At 34.8% G+C, this 8,414-nt stretch overlaps 2 non-coding genes across 2 annotated transcripts; one reads left to right on the top strand and one right to left on the bottom strand.

The window, feature by feature from the left end:
- Positions 1-252: 252 nt before the first annotated feature.
- On the bottom strand, positions 253-324 carry TRNAE-UUC. The gene has a single exon. It is a non-coding gene; the product is annotated as a tRNA-Glu (tRNA).
- Positions 325-8,180: 7,856 nt separating this feature from the next.
- TRNAQ-UUG lies at positions 8,181-8,252 on the top strand. Its single transcript has one exon. It is a non-coding gene; the product is annotated as a tRNA-Gln (tRNA).
- Positions 8,253-8,414: the final 162 nt, after the last annotated feature.

The raw sequence follows: 8,414 nt of genomic DNA, 5'->3' as shown, positions 1-8,414 counted from the left end.
AACCATGACGTCATTCAACAAGAGAGACCTCGAAAACGACTGGATTATCGCATTAACCATTTGAATTTCCTGCTCATCTCAACCATGATGTCGTTAACCAAGAGAGACCTCGAAAACGACTGGATTATCGCATTAACCATTTGAAATTGAACAAAATATCTATAACATAACTCTAACAAAGGTACGAAGTTCATAAAAGTCTTTTTAGTCTAAGATAGAAACTGTAAAATAAAATGAAATAAGAAAATAATATTCCATTGCCGGGAATCGAACCCGGGTCTCTTGGGTGAAAGCCAGATATCCTAACCGCTGGACGACAATGGATTTTTGGTGTAGATGTCCTGAAGTATTTTGTCAGATCGCTGAAGAGTTTTAGCATGATCTTTTGCTTAATGTCTAACTCTTCGACACGTCCTTCCCTGTGTGTGTTAGAGTTCTCAGGGCTACCGCGACGTTTCGAGCTGTTCGATTGTGTGGCTCTTTCTTCAAAAGAGTCAATATCAAATGTTAGGTCTTTGATTGGCAACCCATCCAGGGGAGCGTCGATTGCATCGATTCCATCAACGATCTTCCCATGAGTTTATGGTGCATGACCCATTTTTTATACCATTCACCTTCGAGCACTACCATAGTTTTGCATCGTCCATGAGATTTATTGTGGCTAACGTAACTCTTAGGTCGTATGAGAAAGTTCCTGTAGCCCTCAACTCTTAGGTCGTATGATAGAGTTCTTTGAGCTACCGCGACATTTCGAGGTGTTCGATCGCGTGGCTTTTTCTTCAAAAGAGTCAACATCAAACGTCAGGTCTTTAATTGGCAACCCATCAAGGGGAGCGTCGATTGCATCGATTCCATCAACGGTCTTCCCATGAGTTTATGGTGCATGACCCATTTTTTATATCATCCACCTTCGAGCGCCACCATCCATGAGATGAATTGTGGCGAACATAACTCTTAGGTTCTATGAGCAAGTTCCTGTAACCTTCAAGTATTGTTCTACGTCAAAAATAAAGTTTTTTAATTCCTTAGCATCCTGGTTCCCATTTAAGGGTTTGTGTTTTTGGATTTTCAGTTTCTTAAGCCCAACATGAGCTTGGCCTAGAAAAACCATTAAGCCCAAAATGTGTTGATATTTTCTAAAACCATTAAGATCAACGCTTTAAACATCTACATACATTCATTAATGTAATCAAAAGAAATCAGCTAGTTGTGTTCATACCCAAAATCAAATAATATCAAACTCAGATACGTTTCTTGGATTTTAAATTTATTTGAGCCTTATTAAAACCAATCCAATGGTCTTTGTCTCAAACTTTGGTGATGACGTATCCTAGAAAAAGCCAACTTCAAAAAANTGAGCTTGGCTTGGGGTGTGGTTCTCTACGACCCTCCTTGTCAAACTCACTTTGGTGCTCATCTCAGTCATCTCAGCCATGATGGCGTTCAACAAAAGAGACCTTGAAAATGACCGAATTATCACATTAACCATTTGAATAACCTCAACCTCACTTGTTGAAATTGAACCAAATATCTATGATAAAACACTATTAAAGGTTCAAAGTTCATAAAAGTCTTTTTAATCTAAAATACTATTGAACTTGACCATTATAGTGCCTCTCAAACCAAGTTCATAAAAGTCTTTTGAATTTAAGATACTATTGAACTCATACATTATAGTGCTTCTCAAACCTAGGTAAAGTTTAAATATAATTGGTTACAAAAGATGAAACTATAAAATAAAAGAAATAAGAAAATAAAATTTTATTGTCGAGAATCAAACTCGGGTCTCCTCGTTGAAAGCCAGATCTTCTGTGAATGTCTAACTCTTCGACACGTTTTTTTTATGTGTGTGATATAGTTCTCAGAGATACTGCCACGTTTCTTGTTGTTCGATAATATGACTCTTTCTTCAAAAGAGTCAACATCAAACATTAGGTCTTTGATTGGAAACCCATACAGGGGAGCGTCGAGTGCTTCAATTCCATCAATGGTCTTCCCATAATTTTTGTTGTGCATGACCAGTTTTTTATACAATTCACCTTCAAGCGCCACAATAGTTTTGCATTGTCCATGAGATGCATTGTGGGCCAATGTAACTCTCAGGTCCTCTGAGCAAGTTCCTATAGTCTTGAAGTATAATATCAAAATATATTAACGTATTTGATATGTTAAATATTAAAATAATTGATGTGTATCATAAACATTAAATAAAAATATATATTTGAAATTTGAATGAGATTAATATTAATTAAACATATATTATTATATTCTATGATATTTTAATATTATTTAAATAAGATATTATATCTTAATGTATTAGGTATTCAAATATATAATTTGACAAAAATTATCACAAGTTCGCTGTAAATATAACCCTAGGGTTAAGTCAAAAAGCATCAAACACTAAATACTGTGACATTTTAGGTGATATTTTGCAGAGGAAGCTGATAAGGTCTTCAAAGAGCAGGTGGTCATGTCTGATATTTTAGGTTAACAACATGGTGAAAAGAAACCAGAAATTTGGATACCGGTAATTAATTACAAACCTTTGAATAAGGTTTTAGAATAAATAAGATATCCAATCCAAAACAAAAATGATTTGATAAAAAGAATTTAGAGTCAAATGTTTTTATAAAATTCGACATGAAATTGGGATTTCGGAAAATTCTAATTTCTTAAAAGGACAAATATAAAATAGCATTTAATGTCCAATTTAGAAAATATGAGAGTAAGGTCATGCCATTTAGGCTAAAAAACGCTCCATCCTAATTTTAGAAGATTATGAATGATATTTTCAATCCTTTCAAAAAAATTCGATAGTTTATATTGATGATGTGTTGATATTTTCTAAAACCATTAAGATCAACACTTTAAACATCTACATACATTCATTAATGTAATCAAAAGAAATCAGCTACTTGTGTCCATACCCAAAATCAAATAATATCAAACTCAGATCCGTTTTCTTGGATTTTAAATTTATTTGAGCCTTATTAAAACCCATCCAATGGTCTTTGTCTCAAACTTTGTGATGACGTATCCTAGAAAAGCCATCTTCAAAAAAATTTTTGGTTCTCTCAATTACGTGTCTTATATCCTTCAAGATATCAGGCACATTTACAAATGTCTTGATGAGTGTCTTCAAAATAATACAAAGTCTTGATTTGTAGGATATCTCTACAACCCAAAAAAATCAATTCATTAGTCAAATAAACTCTCTTCTTTAAGTCTTATTGACTCAAGGGCAGATCTGATAATGAAACGTGACCCATCAAATATCGGATATGGAGGTATCTAAAATTGTCAAAGAGGACAGAGAATCAATTATCCTATTTCATTCAAAAGCCTCCAATAATACCATACAAATTACAAAATTGTAAAAAAAAAAAAAATATATATATATATATATATATATATATATATATATTATTTCCATTGAAATCTATGTACAAAAATTTTAAAGAAATTTTAATTAACAAAACTATTAAAATCTATTCGAAAGTCAAATTCAGTTTTAGAAAAAGAAGGGAATAATCTTCTTTCAAACAAAAAAATAATTTTGCTAGATAGAAGTAAATTTTGTTGTGGTTTGATTTTAAAATTCTACCTATAAAAGAAGTTGAAAACACCTTTGTAGATTACCTAGTCGAGAGTTTCTAACAAAGTCTCTCTTCTCTCCTGTCTTCTCAAATTGATACTAATCCAACCAATCATTTGCATGGACTCAAAATTCAATTACCTATAAAAGAAGTCGAAAACACCTTGTGAAAGTCTGTAAGCAAACTACGACCTCTAGCTTTGCAAAATCCAGCGTTGTTGGCGCTTATCAAAATCGCTGCCAAAATAAAGTTTAACAAGTGGTTCTATGGTGTAGTGGTTAGCACTCTCGACTTTGAATCTAACGACCTGTGTTTAATTCCAGATAGGTAATCCACCAATTTATACAAAATTGGTCCATAGCCGATTCGGTAGGGTTACTTTTGGACCGATAATTTATAGAAGGGGTCACTAAGATTGAGATCATACAAAATGGGACCATAGCTCAATGTTAAAGTATTTGATTGCAGATCAAGAGGTCACAAATTCGAACCTAGTTGGGCTCTTGTATCTAGGATAGAATTTTGTTACACTTTTTTGACCTGACACTATGTCTAAGGGGTCACTAAGGTTAAAATCCTACCAAATGGATCCATGGCTCAGTGGTTGAGAATTTGACCAGTCATCGTTTGAACTTGGTTGGGCTCTGCTCTTTTATTTTGGACAGACACTTTTTACACTTTTGGACTGACACTCTGTAGGAAGGGTCACTAAAGTTGAAATCATGTAAAATGGTAGAGCATTTGATTGCAGATCAAGAGGTCACCAATTTGAATTTGGTATCCAAGCGCCCACTATGAACATGGTTAAAAACTTGCAATTAGTCAACTTACACTCACTCCATGTTTTCCATATCTTTCGTGTAACTAAGAGTAGTTGCCCTAGACACCAAGCACCCACTATGAACATGGTCAACTTACCTCACTCCATGTTTTCCATATCTTTCATGTAACTAAGAGTAGTTGCCCTAGACACCAAGCACCCACTATGAACATGGTTAAAAACTTACAATTAGTCAACTTACGCTAGTCTTGTACTCACTCCATGTTTTCCATATCTTTCATGTAACTAAGAGTAGTTGCCTAAACAAACAACACCAACTATTTTTTATGTTTTAAAATGATTTTTTTCAACATTTCCCTTGAACCTATAAACTCTATTTTAAATATAATGTAAATATATATGTTCATTATATTTTAATTCTTTTTTTATTTTGAGAAATTTTTTTACTTTATTTTCAACCTCTTTTAACTTGCAATCGGTGCTGCTTCGAGAACCCACCGAAAATGGGTCATGACTCCCTTTTTGTTTTCACTTACTCCTCCTAAATCTATAAAATGTCTCCTATTTTTATTCATTTTCTCCTTTTTTAAATATCAAAATCTTAAAGAAAAAGGAAGAGCTCTCTAAAATATTCTTCTTTGCCACTAATTTCACATAATTTAACATTTTAAAAATCGGTAAATTAAAAAATCCTATATATATTTGTAATTTCATGTAGTCTTCCTAAGTTTGCCGGCGACATTGTTTGTTGTCGAGCTTGATAATGTGAGTTTGTAACCCATCCGTTAGGGTTCTTGGAATGATTCTCTAGATTATCCCTTCCATGTTGGGAGTTGGGCCATGGGTCTTGGGTGAAGGAACCGTTGGTTTACCGCCTCTAAGAGTTAAGGAAGCATCTTGAGGCTAGTTTCACATAGTATCATTGTCTTTGAGATAACAATTCTTTTCTATTTTATCTAATTTTTTTAAATATAGGTTCATTTCCAAATGCATGCTAACACCCTTATGGTTGAATAAATGACATGAAACTAGTTTTACATAGTAACGTTGCTTTAAGCTCCTATTGGTGGAAGGATAATACATCGATTATACCTATAGGGTTGTTGCTTTAAGCGTGACAACGAGACTATTTTTTTTTTTTAGTTAAAAATTAGAATTATAACAATCTGCCTAAAACCCTCAGACTAATTTTGCTTCATTTCTAAATGCACGTGAACAAAGTAGAAAAATGAAAACATATAAATTTTAAACTCAAACATTTCAAAGAAATAAATAAGTTTGGATGGTACCAATGCTAACCAAAAAACAATCAACCAAATTTATTTCAAACATAGAAAACTTCATGTCTCCTTCTTGTAAAGCCAATAAACTAGAGAAATAAAAAAAATGTTACCTTCATTGTGTTGTGCTGGGCCATAAATAAGTATAAATTTTGATGTCATCTTTACATCTTTTATAGAGAAAAGTTCCTTAAATAGGAGTCTTATTAGATACTTCTAAGCATTTAGAGATCAACGGACACAAAGCTAAACATTCTAAAAAAAATTAGGGGTTAAACTTTTAAGTTAACGTAATTTAAGAAACTTATGATTTTTATATTATCAAGAGTTTAGCTAGGTCGATTCAATCTAGTGGACCCAAGAATTGAACCGAACCAAACAACCTAGTTAGTAACATGATTTAGTGGAAGCATTTTCACACAAAGTAGAAGCAATAATGGAGGGTTTGAAATAATATAGTTTTCACCCCTTGTTTCTCGAGTGAATATTGAAATAATATAGTTTTCATGTTAAGTTTTGCACGGAAGAAAGAAAGACTGGGATGTAAAGTATTATTTCAATTTGTTTTTAATATACAACAATATATAAATTAACTATAAAAAATATATAAAATTACATGTTCTCCAAGAGCTTCAATCAACACTGGAGGGTTATTTCTGCAACCACTCTAAAGGTGCTCAAGATCACAACGAGTTAGATAAAACAACTCTAGAACTTTGAATCCAATAACTTGAGTTTGCCTCGTGATAGGATCTCTCTTCTTGTGGAATCTGCTTAAAATAGGAAACCATTCCAAAATAAAATTTTGCAAGTGGTTCAATGATGTAGTGGTTAGCATTTTGGACTTTGAATCCAACGACCTGGGTTCAACTCCTGGTAGGACCTTTATGAAATGACCTTGATGCGAAAACACAGAATAAGGAACGACAACACAAGATGGGACGACACAAGACGGGTGTTACCTAGCACAGAATAAGGAACGACAACACAAGATGGGACGACACAAGACGGGTGTTACCTAGCACAGAATAAGGAACGACAACACAAGATGGGACGACACAAGACGGGTGTTACCTAGCACAGAATAAGGAACGACAACACAAGATGGGACGACACAAGACGGGTGTTACCTAGCACAGAATAAGGAACGACAACACAAGATGGGACGACACAAGACGGGTGTTACCTAGCACAGAATAAGGAACGACAACACAAGATGGGACGACACAAGACGGGTGTTACCTAGCACAGAATAAGGAACGACAACACAAGATGGGACGACACAAGACGGGTGTTACCTAGCACAGAATAAGGAACGACAACACAAGATGGGACGACACAAGACGGGTGTTACCTAGCACAGAATAAGGAACGACAACACAAGATGGGACGACACAAGACGAGTGTTACCTAGCACAGAATAAGGAACGACAACACAAGACGGGTGTTACCTAGCCATTCGATGCGAAAACACAAATTGTCTAAACCTTGAGCTAGGATATGACTTCTTGTTTCGTTTTAGGATATGACTTCTTGTTTCGTTTTCAGGAACTAAACCTTAGAGGTTGTCATGTCATACATCGTATTTTAACCATGAAAACTCTTCAGAAGTAACTCTTAATTTTCTCTCAATGAGTGCATAGGTGGCATTGTCATAATCATGGCATCCTGCTAGCAAATCGTGGTGCAGGGCATCTCATTTAGTTGAGGGAGATAATAAGTTCATCATGGAATCCTGCTCATGGTACATATACCATGGCATCCCATCTAAAGAGACACAAATTTTCTTGAGACATAAGGTGTAACATTCTTGAGTTATTTCGAACTTGCTCCGCTTCATGCCATCCAAGGCTTCATGAACATGACCTCTACTTGAGGTATTGTTGTTGGTTCTCGATCTTGTTTGTTTCTAACGTAATCATTTAAACCCATAATAACTAGCATGAGTTTTAGGTTCCGAACTTGCTCCAACCAACTTGAAATCTTGAATTTATTCTCATGTCATATAAATAGACCTTATAGAAAATAGTTGGTAATTTGGAGCATGTCTAAACCTTGGGCTAGGATATAACTTCTTGTTTCGTTTGGAGCATGTCTAAACCTTGAGCTAGGATATGACTTCTTGTTTCGTTTTTAGGAACTAAACCTTAGAGGTTGTCATGTCATGCATCGTATTTTAACAATAAAAACTCTTCCGAAGTAACTCTTAATTTTTTTCACATGAGTGCATAGGTGGCGTTGTCATAATCGTTGCATCCTGCTAGCAAATCGTGGTGCAGGGTGTCACGGTCATGCTTGTCCAGGGCATGTTGCCCATGGCCGCATGCCCATGACAAGCCAAACCCTTGTCATGTCTTTTCATTCTAGTGTTTTTCCTTTTGTAATTCTAGAGCGTATGACACCTCNAAACAACTCTAGAACTTTGAATCCAAAAACTTGAGTTTGACCCGTGATAGGATCTCTCTTCTTGTAAAATCTGCATAAAATAGGAAAACCATTCCAAAATAAATTTTTATAAGGGATTCTATGGTGTAGTGGTTAGCACTTTGGACTTTGAATCCAACGACCTAGATTCAACTCCTAGTAGGACCTTTATGAAATGACCTTGATGCGAAAACACAGAATAAGGAATGACAACACAAGACATTTTAAAACAAAAGGGTGTTACCTAGCATTCGATGCGAAAACACAAATTTTCTTGAGGCATAATAACTAGCATGAGTTTTAGGTTCCGAACTTGCTCCACTTCATGCC

This window comes from Cucurbita pepo, chromosome LG06 (assembly GCF_002806865.2).
Source record: "Cucurbita pepo subsp. pepo cultivar mu-cu-16 chromosome LG06, ASM280686v2, whole genome shotgun sequence".
In the NCBI taxonomy this organism is placed as follows: domain Eukaryota; kingdom Viridiplantae; phylum Streptophyta; class Magnoliopsida; order Cucurbitales; family Cucurbitaceae; genus Cucurbita; species Cucurbita pepo.
The sequence above is the reverse complement of the archived record's forward strand: the minus strand, read 5'-3'. Positions and strand labels throughout refer to the sequence as shown.